Source organism: Bos javanicus, chromosome X, assembly GCF_032452875.1.
Source record: "Bos javanicus breed banteng chromosome X, ARS-OSU_banteng_1.0, whole genome shotgun sequence".
Taxonomy (NCBI): domain Eukaryota; kingdom Metazoa; phylum Chordata; class Mammalia; order Artiodactyla; family Bovidae; genus Bos; species Bos javanicus.
In genome coordinates, this window is record NC_083897.1 from 68,461,704 (window position 1) to 68,476,599 (window position 14,896).

Genomic DNA, 14,896 nt, shown 5'->3' on the forward strand with positions numbered 1-14,896 from the left:
CTTGCTGCTTTTAATGTTTGTACTTAGTTTAATTAGTTTGATTAATATGTGTCTTTACATGTTTCTCCTAGGGTTTATCCTATTTGGGACTCTCTGGGATTCCTGGACTTGAGTGGGTAGTTGTTTCCCATGTTAGGGATTTTTTTTTGGCTATAATCTCTCCAAATATTTTCTCATACCTTTTTTCTCTTTTTCTTTGGAGACCCCTATAATTTGAATATTGGTGAGCTTAATGTTGTCCCAGAGGTCTCCGAGACTGTCCCTGTTTCTTTTTACTCTTTTTTCTTTATTCTGCTCTGCTTCAGTTATTTCCACCATTCTGTCCTCCAGCTCACTTATACATTCTTCTGCCTCAGTTACTCTGCTATTGGTTCCTTCTAGTATATTTTTAATCTCAGTTTTTATGTCGTTCATTGCTGATTGTCTATTCTTTATTTTTTCTGGGTCCTTGTTAAACATTTCTTCTGGGTCCTTGTTAAACATTTCTTAAATCTTCTCAAACTGTGCCTCCAGCCTATTTATCTGTGCCTGAATTTTATTTTAAAGATTTTATGTTATATTTATTATCAATACTCTGATTTCTTTTTCAGGTAGACTGCCTATTTTCTCTTCATTTTTTTGGTCTTGTGGGTTTTTACCATGTTCCTTCATCTGCTGCATGTTTCTCTGTCTTTTCATTTGGGTTAATTTACTGTGTTTTTGGTTTCCTTTCTGCAGTCTGGTGGGCCATAGTTCCTCTTAATTGTGAAGTCTCACCCCCATGAGTGGAGTTGGACCAGTGCCTTGTGAAGATTTCCTGGTTGGGGGAACTCATACCTGTGTTCTGATAGATGAAGCTGGATTTTTTCTCTCTGAAGGACAGTGCCATATTCAGTAGTGTGTTTTGGGGTGTCTATGGGTTTGGTATGGCTTTAGGCAGCTTGTCTGCTAATATGCAATGTTATGTTCCTGTTTTGCTGAAGGATAGGTAAAGGTCATCTGGCACTGGAGCTTGCTGGCCTTTAGGTAGGGCTTGGTATTAGTGTTGAGATGGAGGCCTTTGGGAGAGCTCCTGCTGATTCCATGGGGTTGGTATTTCTCTGGTCCAAAGTCCTCAATTCAGGTCTCTTACCTTGGGGCTTCAGGCTAAACCCTTTACTGTAGCAGCAAGACTTCTTTGGCTACACAGCACAGAAGACAACACCCCAAGATAATTGATGAAAGCAACACTCAATAGTCTAGAACACCCAAGAAACTCACACTCTCAAAGATGAGAAAAGATGATAAAAACAGGAGCCAAAAAAGAAGAGAACAATCAAACCAATAAATAAACCCATACATAAAAATGAATACCAAAAACTAGACTTTCAAAAACACAAAATTTAGAACATAGAAAAAATGCAATATAGCTAAAGGGTACTATAAAAGAGGTAAATAAAATAAAATGAATTTGTTTAAACTAAGATGCTTTACAAAAGGAAAGAGTAGGTTATAAAAAATTAAAATTAAGGGAATAATATAGAAAGAGCAACCTTAGAACAATATGAAAAAGAAAAAAGGGGGGAAATTATATAGAAAGTGGTGGTAAGAAGAAGGTCCTCTTGATTCCTCTTTTTTTTTCCACTCCACATAATGTATTCCAGTCCATCTGCCTACTCAGAAAGTCCTCCAATATTTCTAGGAAGGTCTCTGGACCTGTTGTGGGCAGTGTGGGGTTTGCTCAGTCTCAGATCTGGCCTTACTCCAGCTTGTACTTGCTCCCAAATTCCACAGTTGTCCCCAAAGTCCACAGTCTCAAGGTAATTGTGGGGATTTAATCCATTGCACCTGTGGTTGCAGGTGCTAATACCCTTTCTCTTCTTCAGTCACGCAGCCCCTGGTGTTCCACTTTGGTTTTGGACCCAGCTCTGCTTGTAGGCTGCCCTCTGCTGTCTGCCCCCCATCCAGGCAAGAGGGGGCAAAAGACTGAGACTTATTAGGGCTCACTTGATCACTTGGGCTGGGGAGAGGGAAGGGTATGTCAGCCACAATTGGGATGGAACAGGGAGTGCCTGAGGTCGTAGAAACCTGCTGAATGTTGTTATAGTCAGCTGGGTTGTGTACTCTCCCAGAAGAATTGGCCCCAGGTCATGGGTCCTTAGAAAGGGCCAAGTTGCTTAGGCTCCCAGTAAGGTGTGGGCAGTAACCTGTGCCTGCTCACAGCCTGGTGGTAGCTGCTTTGGCAGTGGCTAATGGCTTACGTTTCCTCCTCTGGGATCATAAACTGCAGTCATGTCCAATTCTGCTGGTGGTGCTCCTACCAGTTTTGCTAGTTTTGGTGGCCACTGGTGAAGTCAGAGTTTCCTGGTGTTTACAATTTCCTGCCTCTCTGAGATGCCCCGTCCCCACCCTAGACTCCCTCAGCTGCATCTCACCAGCCCCCTCAGAGTATCCTTGCGGCAGCCAACTCTGGTCCTCTCCCTAGGGTCAGATACCTGAACCTGACTGAGCTTCAGCACTCTGCCCCTACTCACAGCTGTGCGCACCACTTCTCTTCTGAGAAGTGCTGTTCGGCAATGATCTCTGTAGTGAATTCTCTCTGTTTTGTCTTCTGAGCATCTGTTGCTGAACTCCCCTCTGAAGTTCCAAAGCTCCCTCCTGCCCCCAACCCTGAGGGGGTTTCTGAGTGTGTGGAAACTTTTACTCCTTCACAACTCCCTCACTGAAGTGCAGGTTCCCATCCTGAAATCCTTTGTGTCATTTTTTATCTTCATCTTTTAACCTACCTTCTTCTAGGGAGATTGGCTTGCCTTTTTGAAAGTCTGGGGTCTTCTGCCAGCTTTCAGAAGATATTCTGTAGGATTTGTTCCATATGGAGATGAATTTCTGATGTATTTGTAGGGAGAGAGGTGATCTCCCCATCCTATTTCTCCACCATCTTGGATGCCTCCACCTTTTCATTTATTAAGGATGAAATATTGAGCATTCAAAAGAGTAGAGTTTGGGCTAAATTGGGGAATTAAAATCTTTTATATATCTATGGCCATTAGTTATTAGTGTTTATTTTTATTAAAATTATATCTTGGTAAATTTGTATTAAGATCTGAGAAACAGAGATCTGGTATGTCTTTAACACAGAAACTAGTCCCAGAACTTCTGACAAAGGGAGAATAGGTATGTATGTGTATCTGTGTGTGATCAGAAGCAGGGGATTGATGGTATAATTGGAGAAATTCTACTCAAAGGCAAGTTTTGTTTTGACAATTTCAGTTTCAGGTGAAGGATATCTCAACTCAAACTAGTTCAAACAAGAGAGAAATCTATTGGTTTGTACAAACAGACGTCTGAAAGTCCAGATCTTTAGGCAGATCTGGTTCCAGACACTGAAAGGATAGCTCTCACTTTCCCTCTTTGACTCTGATTTCCTGTGTGTGTATGTCATCTTTTGGAAAATCTCCTAGGGTAGCAGCAAGTATAGGTTTCTACCATCTTTATATCTCTCAACTGCAGAGATAGAATTTCTTACTCAAGTTCCAGTAAAAGTTTTAGAAATTTCCCTCAGTGACTGGCTAAGATCACTTGCCCATTCCTGAACTAAACATTTGGGTCAAGGGGATGAAATACTACTGGAAATGCCCATTGTCTTACCACTCCCGTGGTCAGTTAGAGGAGTCAATCTGACCCCCCAAAAAGGTTCTAGTACTAGAGGAGGAATGGGGTGGGAGAAAGTCATATTGAGAAGACAAAACCATAGCTAACACAATATACTACCAGCAGTATGATCAAACTGTTGATGTGATAAGGGCACATATGATATGAGTGTAACAAAAAGCAAAGTAAAATACTTCAGTCTCAATTACCTTGATATATTAATAAAAGTATAGGAAGAATACATGCCCACTTTTTATTCAGGTATGATTCTTAATTAGTATTTCTTGAGTACAGTCCTTGGACCAATTGCACCAGAATTATTTTGGAATCTTGTTTAAAATATAACTTCCTGAGTTCTATCCTAAATCTGCTAAATATGAACCTACAAATAAATTCCTGTTGTCCAGGAATCTACATTTTTAACAGGTGATCTGGGTGATTTGTAAGAACATTAAAGCTCCAGAACCATGATTCTATTTTATTTAGACACATTGAATTGTAATACTAGGAGAAGTTATTATGTTTGGACTTGTAATTAGGGATGTAAATCTAGTCAAGCCCATTGTTGGTGCTCAACAAATATTTGATGCACTGAAATCTTACTAGTATCTTACTAGTTCAGACTAATTAGGTAGAAGCCATCTGAACTAATGAAAGTTCAAAACCATAGGTTGTTTTAAAAACGAAACATGGGGACTTCTGGCTATGATGTAGTGAAGAAGACAACAAAATTCCTTTGCCCCAAAACAACTGTAAAACTCAACAACAACGTTCAAAAAACTAGTCATCGAAGTGCAGTTCTTGGTCCTGCAGATCTGTGTCTTGCTTCAACAATGCTTGGACAGAACAGACCCAGGGATGTCCCTTGCTCCATCAGCGGACCAGCCTTCAACCTTTTTCCCAGTTGCAACCTTCAGAATCAGCCACTCAGCTGTCCATGATCACCAGGGCCAGCCATCACTTTTTGAGCTTAACTCCTTATTACCATGAGCTCCAAGATTCGTCAGAATTATTCCACCAAGGTAGAGGCCGCCATCAACCACCTGCTCTACATGCACCTGCAGGCTTCCTATACCTACTTTTCTCTGGGCTTCTATTTTGACCACAACAATGTGGCTCTGGAGGGTGTAGGCCACTTTTTTTCACGAATTGGCCAAGGAGAAGTGCAAGGGTGTAGAGCGGTCTCTTGAATATGCAAAACCAGAGCGGCGGCCTTGCCCTCTTCCTGGATGTACAGAAGCCATCCCAAGATGAGTGGGGTAAAACCCAGGATGCTATGGAAGCCTCTCTTCTCATAGAGAAAAGGCTGAACCAGGCCCTTTTGGATCTGCATGTCCTAGGTTCTGCCCTTGCAGACCCCCACATCTGTGATTTCCTGGAGAACCACTTCCTAGATGAGGAGGTGAAACTCATCAAGAAGATGGAGCCATTTCTCAAGTTTCGGACACAATGGAAACAATAAAGCTTTTTGCAGAAAAAAAAAAATCACCATTTCAGAGCTTGAACAGAAGCAAGTAGGAAAAAAAAAGAAAGAAATATTAATTCATGAAAAACTGAATTTCAGGTATGAACAGTGAAAGTCTATGGTGTTCTTTTCTGGAACTACTTCCATCCTACCTCCATATCAGGTGAGGTAGATGAGGTTGTTCTACCACAATGGGGCTGGCAGTGAAAAATCAGCAGATTTACTGGTAGAAGGGACTAACTTGGTTTGCAATAGATGATGAAAAACCTATATCCAATGATATTGTTGATAAAGTACCAAATTTGGCAGAAATGAGCAAGGAAAGCCAGGAACAATGCTAGCCTCAAGGTGAAGTCTTGGTTGGAGTCAGTGGCAGACAAACTAAAAAGCTGAGATTTAATAGGGAAATTCTGGTCATGAGAAAAGCATAGAAGAACTATCCTTGGCTGTCCAGGAGGCTGAATGAATGCATGTGGAGACCTGAGAAGACCTGGTAAAAATTAATAGCTGAAAATGGCCTGAATTTGTACACATACTTAAAATCACATGCAAATCCATCAGCAGTGGGTGGATACCTTACTGACTCAACTTGGTTGAGCACAGCTTCTAACCAATCATTAGCTGACCCTTAAAATAAGAAAACACAGAGGTGACTCCTAGGAAGCCAAACTCAAAAGGAAAAATAAAATTCAAAAAAAAATAAGCAGAATAGTTAGAGACCAGAAAGCAGGAGGAGACAAATTCTTCAGATTAAGCCCAGGAAGGCTACAAATAAATGAAACAAACAAAATGAACAACACTCTCAGTGGAATAAAGAATCCAGAACTGCTACAATACATTGTATAAAATGTCTAGTTTTCAAAGATAAGATGACAAGACACGAAATGGCAAAGAGTGACCCACACTCAGGGAAAAATTCAATAGAAACTGCCCGAGTGAGCCCAGATGTTGGATTTAACAGGCAAGGACTTCAAAACACTGATAAATATGTTCAAAGAATTAAAGGAACCATTGTTTATGAATTAAGGGAAAATGTGATGACAACAGCTGCCTCATTGGAAAAGTTCTGGATGCTGGGAAAGATTGAGGGCAGAAGGAGAAGAGGGTGTCAGAGGATGAAATGGATGACATCACTGATGTAATGAACTTGAACTTGGGCAAAGTTTGGAGGTGGTGAGGGACAGAAAGTCCTGGCATGCTGCAATTCATGGGGTTGCAAATAGTCAGACACGACTGGGCGACTGAACAACAACAACAACAACAACAACAGGATGACAACCCAATGGCTCAGCAGGTAAAGAATCCATTTACAATGCAGGAGACACAGGTTCTATCCCTGATTCAGGAAAATCCCCTGGAGAAGGAAATGGCAACCCACTCCAGTATTCTTGCCTGAAAAAAATCCCATCCCATGGGCGGAGAATCCTGACTGACTACAGTCCACAGGGTCACAAAGAGTCAGACCCAACTGAGTGACTAAGTACAAACACATGATGACAATGATACAAAAAAAGAGCAAGTCTCAATTTAAAAAAGGAACTTTAGAAAGAACCAAATGGAAACTGCTCAGTTGAAATCACAATAACTGATATGAAAGTTTACTATATTTACTCAAACATCATATTTGAAATGGCAGAGAGAAGAGTCATCCAGTCTAAAAAACAGAGAGAAAAAAACTGAAGAAAATGAACAGAACCTTCTGTGACTAATTCTAGCATGCCAACTTACATGTAATAGGAATCTAAGAAGAGACAAGAAAGAAAAAAATATTTGAAGAAATAATCAAAAATTTTTCAAGTTTGGTGAAAAATATTAATTGGCAGGTCAGTGAAGCTCAATTCCAAGTAGGATAAACACAAAGGGGTGCATATGTAGTCATATTGTAGTCAAACTTTTGAAAGCCAAGAACAAAATCTTGAACAAGAGACAAATGACTCCTCATATACAGTGAAACAATGTTTACCCTATGGTTAACATTATACTTAATGATCAAAGACTGAATGCTTCCCCCTTAAATCAGGAAAGAGGAAAAGTTTACATTCTCATCACTATTTGCTGGATGTTCTAGCCAGAGCAATAAGGACAAGAAATTAAGTAACAGGCATCTAAATTTGAAAAGAAGTGAAACTAACTCTATTTGTAGGTGGCAAGATCTTACATGTAGTCTACAAAAAAAATTAGAACTAATAGCATACAAAATGATAATAGGATACAAGATACAAAGTCCAATCGTGTTTCTGTACATGAGCAGTGAACATTTGAAAATGAAAGTAAGATGTAATTATATTCATTATAACATCAAAAAGAATAAACTAAAAATAACTAACAAAAGAAGTATATGACATATATACATTGAAAACTACACAACATTGCAAAGAAAACTTAAGACTTAAATCCCCCACATTGACCAATATATTCAACACAATTCCTATCAAAATCTCAGCAGGTGATTTTTTTCAAAGAAATTGATGACCTGATCCAAAATTTTATATGGGAACACAAAGAACCCAGACCCAGAAATCCAAGCAATTTTGGAAAGGAGAGGAGCTGTAGGACTTAAGGTACCCAACTTCAACTTACTATAAAACTACTGTAATGAAGGCAGTGTGGTATTGGCCTAAAAATAAATATATAGATTAATGGAAAAAAAAAATAGAGTCCAGAAATAAACCCTTAGCTTTATGGTCAATTGATTTTTCCCAAAGATTGCAAGGCAATTAAATGAGGAAAAATATAATTTTTTTAGCAAATGATTCTGGTTATCCACATACAAAAAAATTAACTTCTACCTTTACCTCATATCGTACACAAAAATTAAACTGTAAATGGATCATAGACCTAAATGTAGTAGCTAAAACTATTATAAGTTTGAAGAAAATATTAGGACAATTTTTAATTCTCTCTCTATATATTATATCTCAATAAAGTTGTTGGAAAAATATCATTTTATGATTGTTTTCTATGACTGCATAGAAAATCATCCCCAAGCTTAATTTGTACAGGTTATTTTGCTCATGGATTCTATGTAACATGGCATTCAGCATACAGAGGAGACGGTTTGTTTCTGTTCCACAGTTCTTGAAACCTCAGCTGAAATTCTAGAATTCTGGAGGTTGGAATCATTGCAAGGCTTGTTTACTCTCATGTCTAGTGGTTAATGCTGCTGCTGCTGCTGCTAAGTCGCTTCAGTTGTGTCCGACTCTGTGCGACCCCATAGATGGCAGCCCACTAGGCTCCCCGTCCCTGGGATTCTCCAGGCAAGAACACTGGAGTGGGTTGTCATTTCCTTCTCCAATGCATGAAAGTGAAAAGTGAAAGTGAAGTCGCTCAGTCCTGTCTGACTCTTCACGACCCATGGACCACAGCCTACCAGGCTCCTCCGTCCATGGGATTTTCCAGGCAAGAGTATTGGAGTGGGGTGCCATTGCCTTTTCCAGGTTAATGCTGGCCATCAGTCAATACCTTAATTAAGACTGTCAGCTTAAATATCACATGTGGTCTCTTTTGGTACGGGACACCTTACAAAATGGTGTGTTTGTCTGATGTTTTTCTCATGATTAGACTGGGTTTATAATTTTGGGGAGGATGATCACAGAAGTGAAGTGCCATTCTCATCACATCATATCAAAGATATACATTTATCTATTACTTATTACTGATGATGTTAATAATGTGGTCAAGGTTGTGTTTGTCAGAGTTCTCCCCTGTAAGGTTACTTTCTCTCCTCTCCCCTTTTAATACTCTACTTTTTGGAAGCAAGTCACAGTAACAACCTCCTTAAGGAATGAAGAGTTATGCTTCATCTCCTTGAAGACAGTATATAAGTCATTTAGAATTCTTATACAAAAGAGACTTGTCTATTTACTTATTCAATAATTCATTTATATCAATATGGATTCATGGATACTTATTTTGTATTTTGGGTTATAATCCAATACTAGTTTCTTTTATTGTTCATATATTTCAAGTTTTGGCCATTGGAAGCTGTTTCAATTGGCCCCACTACCCCTTTGTGAGTGTGTTGAGAACTTCCTTACTTTATGCCGTTACAAAATGCTTCAGTCTCATCTTGTATATTCCCTATTTCAGCCTATGAATCAGTCAGTCATTTTTTTTCCCAAAGACTCACTGTTATTTTTATTGAAGAATGATATTAAGTATGAACTTTTAGACACTAAGTGTGTTCATTGGGGTGTCATTGCTTCTAGGCAGTCTCAGCTATCAGAGCAAGAAAATATAGGTGTACATCCTAGCCCAGTTATGCATCAGATCAGATCAGATCAGTTGTTCAGTTGTGTCCGACTCTTTGCGACCCCATGAATCGCAGCACACCAGGCCTCCCTGTCCATCACCAACTCCCGGAGTTCACTCAGACTCACGTCCATCGAGTCAGTGATGCCATCCAGCCATCTCATCCTCTAGCGTCCCCTTCTCCTCCTGCCCCCAATCCCTCCCAGCATCAGAGTCTTTTCCAATGAGTCAACTCTTCGCATGAGGTGGCCAATATGCATATATGCATATCCATATGTATCTATTAAGCAAAGCATGAGTTCATACTGAGATCTCTAACTCTAATCCAATAGCATGGAGCTTCCCAGATGGCTTGGTGGGTAAAGAATCTGCCTGCAATGCAGGAGATGTGGGTTCCATCTCTGGGTCAGAAGATCCCCTGGAGGAGGGCCTGGAAACCCACTCCAGTATTCTTGCCTGAAGAATCCCATGGACAGAGGAACCTGACAGGCTACAATCCATGGGGTCACAAAGAGTCAGACATGACTGAAGTGACTTAGCATTCATGCATGCACAATCCAATAGCACATGGATCACTCTGGGCTTCTCCTTTTGTTTCCTTTTAAAATCCCTTGTCAACAGTGGGCAACCTAACTCTCATCATTCATTTATGCTTATTTGTTCAATCACAGCATACATCTACAGCAGTTTCAGAGTTGTTATCTGTCTATTTTTTAATAGCATATATCCATTTTCCATTTTCAGCTCAGCAGTGGAACTGTATCCACAAATGCCAAGGTACAATGAAATAAATTCATTAGGAATCAGCATTTTATTATTATTATTATTGGCCTTATGGAATGGCATGCAGGATCTTAGTTCCTCCACCAGGGACTGAATTTATGCTCCCTCGAGTGGAAGCATGGAGTCCCAACCACTAGACTACCAGGGAACTTTTGAAATCAGCATTTTAGATATTTTAACTTTTATACCACATAACATCAGAGCCAAACATCAGAGATTGCTTAAAAGAAAAGAAAAAAATATAATTTTAAAAAGAATCCCTTTCCCTTTAAAAAATTTTCTTTTTTACTATCATAAAAAATATGCAATATGTACCATTTTAACTATTTTTAGTGTGTGATTTCGTGGCACTAAGTACATTAACAATATATACGACCATCACTAGTATCCATTTCCAGAATTTTCATCATTCCTTACTGGAATTCTGTACCCATTAAACAAGAAGTCTTTATTTCTTTCCTTTCTCTTCTGATAACCTCTGTTCCACTTTCTGTCTCTATGAATTTGCCCATTCTATTTAATTCCTATAAGTGGAATCATAAAATAGTTGTCTTTTTGTATCTGCTTCTTTCACTTAGCGTAATGCTTTCAAGGTTCAGCCATGTTGCACCATATATTAGAACATCCTTTCATTTTAAGCCTGAACAATATTTCATTATATGTTTATACCACATTTTATTTAATCCATTCATCTGTTGGTGGACATTTTGCTGTTTTAGCCTTTTGTCTATTGTGATCAATGCTGTTAGGAACATGGATGTTCATGTATCTGAGTCTCTGTGTTCAATTCTTTGTATTTATATTTAGAAATGGAATTGGTTGGTCATATGGTAATTCTATGTTTATGTTTTTTTTTTTTTTGAGCCACCAAATTGTTTATCACAACAGCTATACAATTTTACATTTTCAACAGCAATGCATGAGAGCTTTAATTTCCCTACATCTTCACCAACACTGGTTATTGTCCTATTTTCTTAAATAAGAGTGACCTAAATGGGTAGTGTCTTAGTCTAATCAGGCTGCTATAACCAAATTACATAAAAGTGACATCAGCAAAATGGCTGGACAAGATGTCCCTTGCAAGTATCTACCCCTCAACAACAAAATTTGGCATCTACCCACAAGCAAAAGTACCTTTGATGGAGCTGTGGAATCTAGTACCATACATAAGAAACATGGAAGGATTCTTACTTACCTACACATTAGGTAATAGGTATGCAAACCGCGGTGCCAGATGTGGACCCTAAAGTGGTCCTTGAACCAACTCCAGCCCTTCTTAGCCATGATCTAGGAACCTCCAGAGGACACTAATTTAGACAATAAACCACAAATGAGAGGACATTTGTGGAAATCTAGGAGTCCAGTGGAGAAGTTCCAGCATACCACAGGAGTGAAATAAAAATCCAAGATGTGATACATTGGAAATGGTAAAAGGAATACTTTGATTTACCCCTCCCCTAGAGTGGCACATCTCAGTGAAAGAGAGCCTTTGTTGGCTTGTAATTTCCTCTACAGGGGAACATGAGAGCATGGGAATGAGTACTTGGCTACTTCAGCCATGTGGAATCCTGCCAAAGGGGCCCATTTCTCTCTTGCCCTTCCAGAGTACTGAGTCATGAGCTATGTGCCTTGGGGGCAGTGAGAAGCTGGGAGAACAGAAACCAGTGCTCTGAATGAAACATCTGTATCAAAGGGACATGGATCCTACTAGCCACATCACAGCCTCCATTGAGAGCCTCCCAAAAGCCACTCAGATCACCTCACCAGCAAATCCCCCCCCTCCCAAAAAAAAAAAAACTGGTCTAAAGGCAATCACAAGACCCTGTTAGGCTCACCCCTACACACTCCCCAACCTGTGATCAGACCTCTGTGTGCACTCTTGATGGAAATAAGATTGAGCTTTTTTCAGACAGCAAATATTGCACATGCAGATATCAGGCCTGAATCTGGGGGACAGAGAGAGATCACAAACTTGAGCATTTAACATCAACCTTGGGAGAACAAAAGGGAAGCAATCAGTGCTTAGGCTTGGCTTTGCAGGTTCAAGAAAAGACAAACAAGCTTAAGAATTCTGACACAGGAAGGAGCCAAGAGTGTGGAGCAGGCCTATCCACAGAAGGTCTGAGAAAACCCGAGAATCCTTAGCAGAGATGATGAAAGGCATTTCTCTCTTGAAGTCAGTCAGTTAGGACTAGAGGAGGTGATTGCTACATCAAATGAGAAGACAACAAGGTAAGACTTCAAAGAACATGAAAAATCAAGAAAATAGGACACAACCAAAGAAACACAATGAATTTCCAGTACTGACTCCAAAGATATAAAGTACTAAAAATAACTATAGCTAAAATAATTAGTTAATGGAGGAAATATACTAAAAGAATAGATTGTAATGTCAAAAACATAAAAGGGGTAGTAAAAGGGTGGAGATTTTGTATGCAACTGAAATTATTATTATTATTATTTATTTATTTTTTTTTGGCTATGCCACATGGCTTGCACGATCTTAGTTTGCCAACCAGCGGTTGAACAGGCTCCATGCAGTGAAAGTGTGGAATCCTAATCACTGGACCACCAGGAAATTTCCAGAATTGAGTTCTGATAAGCCAAAAAATAGACTGTTAGACGTAAAAGATGCTTTATATGAGCCTTGTGCTAACCACAAAACAAAAACCTGCAGTTGACACACAAAAGATAGAGAGAAGGGAATCAAAGCATACCACTATGAAAAACAAATTCACAAAAGAAGGCAGGAAGAGAGGAAGAAGAGGACAAGGGAAAAACAAAACTGTCAGAAAACAACAAAATGGCCTTTGTAATTTCCCACCTATCAGTAATTATTGTAAATATAAATGGATTCAATGTTCCAATTAAAAGGCATAGAATGGCTAAATGGATAGAAAAATGAGACCCAACTATATGCTGCCTATAAGAGACTCACATGGGCTCAAAATGAATGAATAGAAATACCAAAAGAAAGAAACTGTAACAATACTTATATAAGATACAATAGACTTCACCTCAAAAGCTGTAACAAGTGACAAAGAAGGTCACTTTATATAATGATAAAATAGTCAATTCATCAAGAGGATAATAATGATTGTAAATACATGTATACCCAAAATAATAGCACCTAAATATTAAGGAAATACTAAGAAATATGAAGGGAGAAATAGACAACAATACAATAATAAAAGGGCACTTCAATACTTCACTTTCAACAATGGATAGGTTATCAATTCAGGAAATCAATTAGGAAAAACTGGAGTTGAGCTGTACTTAAAGCAAATGGCCTTAACAGATATATACAGAACTTTCCACTTATCAGCAACAGAATACACATTTTTCTTGAGTACTCATGGAACATTCTCCAAGATATACCACACATTAGGTCACAAAACAAGTCCTAACAAATTTAGGAAGATTGAAAATATACCATATATCTTCCTGACCACAATGGCATGAAACTAGAAATTGATAATGGGAGAAAAACTGGAAAATTCACAAATATACAAAAATTAAACAGCAAAATCTTGAACGACTAATGGGCCAAAAGACAAATCAAAAGTGAAACTGAAAAACATCTTGAAACAAATGAAAATGGAAATGGAAATACAACATACCAAAACTTATAGGATACAGCAAAAACAGTTCTGAGAGGGAGTTTATAGCAAGAAACGCCTACATTAAGGAAAAAAAGAAAGCTCTCAAATAAACCTAACACTACCACAAAAAGGACAAAGATAACCCAAAGTTAGAAAAAAAAAAAGAAACTAACAAATATCAAATAATAAATAAATGGAATAGAGGCCTGAAAAACACTGGAGAAGATCAATGAAACTGAGAACTTAAAAAAAAAAAAGAAATAAAATTGTAAAACCTTTTAGCTAGACTAAGGAAAATGACAGAACACTCAAATAAAATCAGAAATGAATGAGGAGTCATTACAACAGATATCACATAAAAAGGATTATAAGAGACTGCTCTGAATAATTATATGCCAATAAATGGAATAACTTAGAAAAATGGATACACTCTATAAACATATAACCTACCAAGATGAATCATAAAGAAAGAGAAAATCTGAACAGACCAATAATTAGCAGGGAAATTAGCAATAATGAGCAAGGAAATGAGCAAGGAAATAGTAAAAAACCACCCAACAAAGTAAAGTCCAAGACCAGATGGTTTCACTGGTAAATTACAATTTACATTTAAATAACAATTTAATTTACATTTAATGTAAATTAATTTAATTTATATTTAAATAACAATTAGTGCAAATTCTCCTTAAACTCTTCCAAAATACTGAAGATTAGAGAACATTCCCAAATTCATTTTTAAGGCCAGCATTCTACCCTGATACCAGAGCCAGATAAAGACACTATATCCTTGATGAAATTAAATGCAAAAATTCTTAACCAAATATTAGCAAACTAATCAAAATGACATTAAAGTGATTATTCACAATGATCATTGAAATTTTTCACTGGAATGCAAGGAAACTTCAACATATGTAAATCAATAAATGTGATACACCACACCACATTAGTATAATGAAAGATTAAAATCATATGATCATTTTAGTAGTTGCAGAAATAGAATTTGACAAAATAAAACAGCCTTTCATGACAAAAACTGCTAACCAAGAGAGTATAGAGAGAATGTACATTAAAATAATAAAAGCTATATATGTCAAACCCATAGCTAAGATCATACTCCACAGTGACATGTTAAATTTTTTCTTCTAAGATTGAGAATAGACAAGGATGCCCACTCTAACCACTCCTA

General features: G+C 38.1%; 1 pseudogene; it reads left to right on the forward strand.

Annotated features, from left to right (window-relative positions):
* The first annotated feature begins 4,157 nt into the window (after nucleotides 1-4,157).
* LOC133242445 (ferritin light chain-like) lies at nucleotides 4,158-5,094 on the forward strand (annotated as a pseudogene).
* Nucleotides 5,095-14,896: the final 9,802 nt, after the last annotated feature.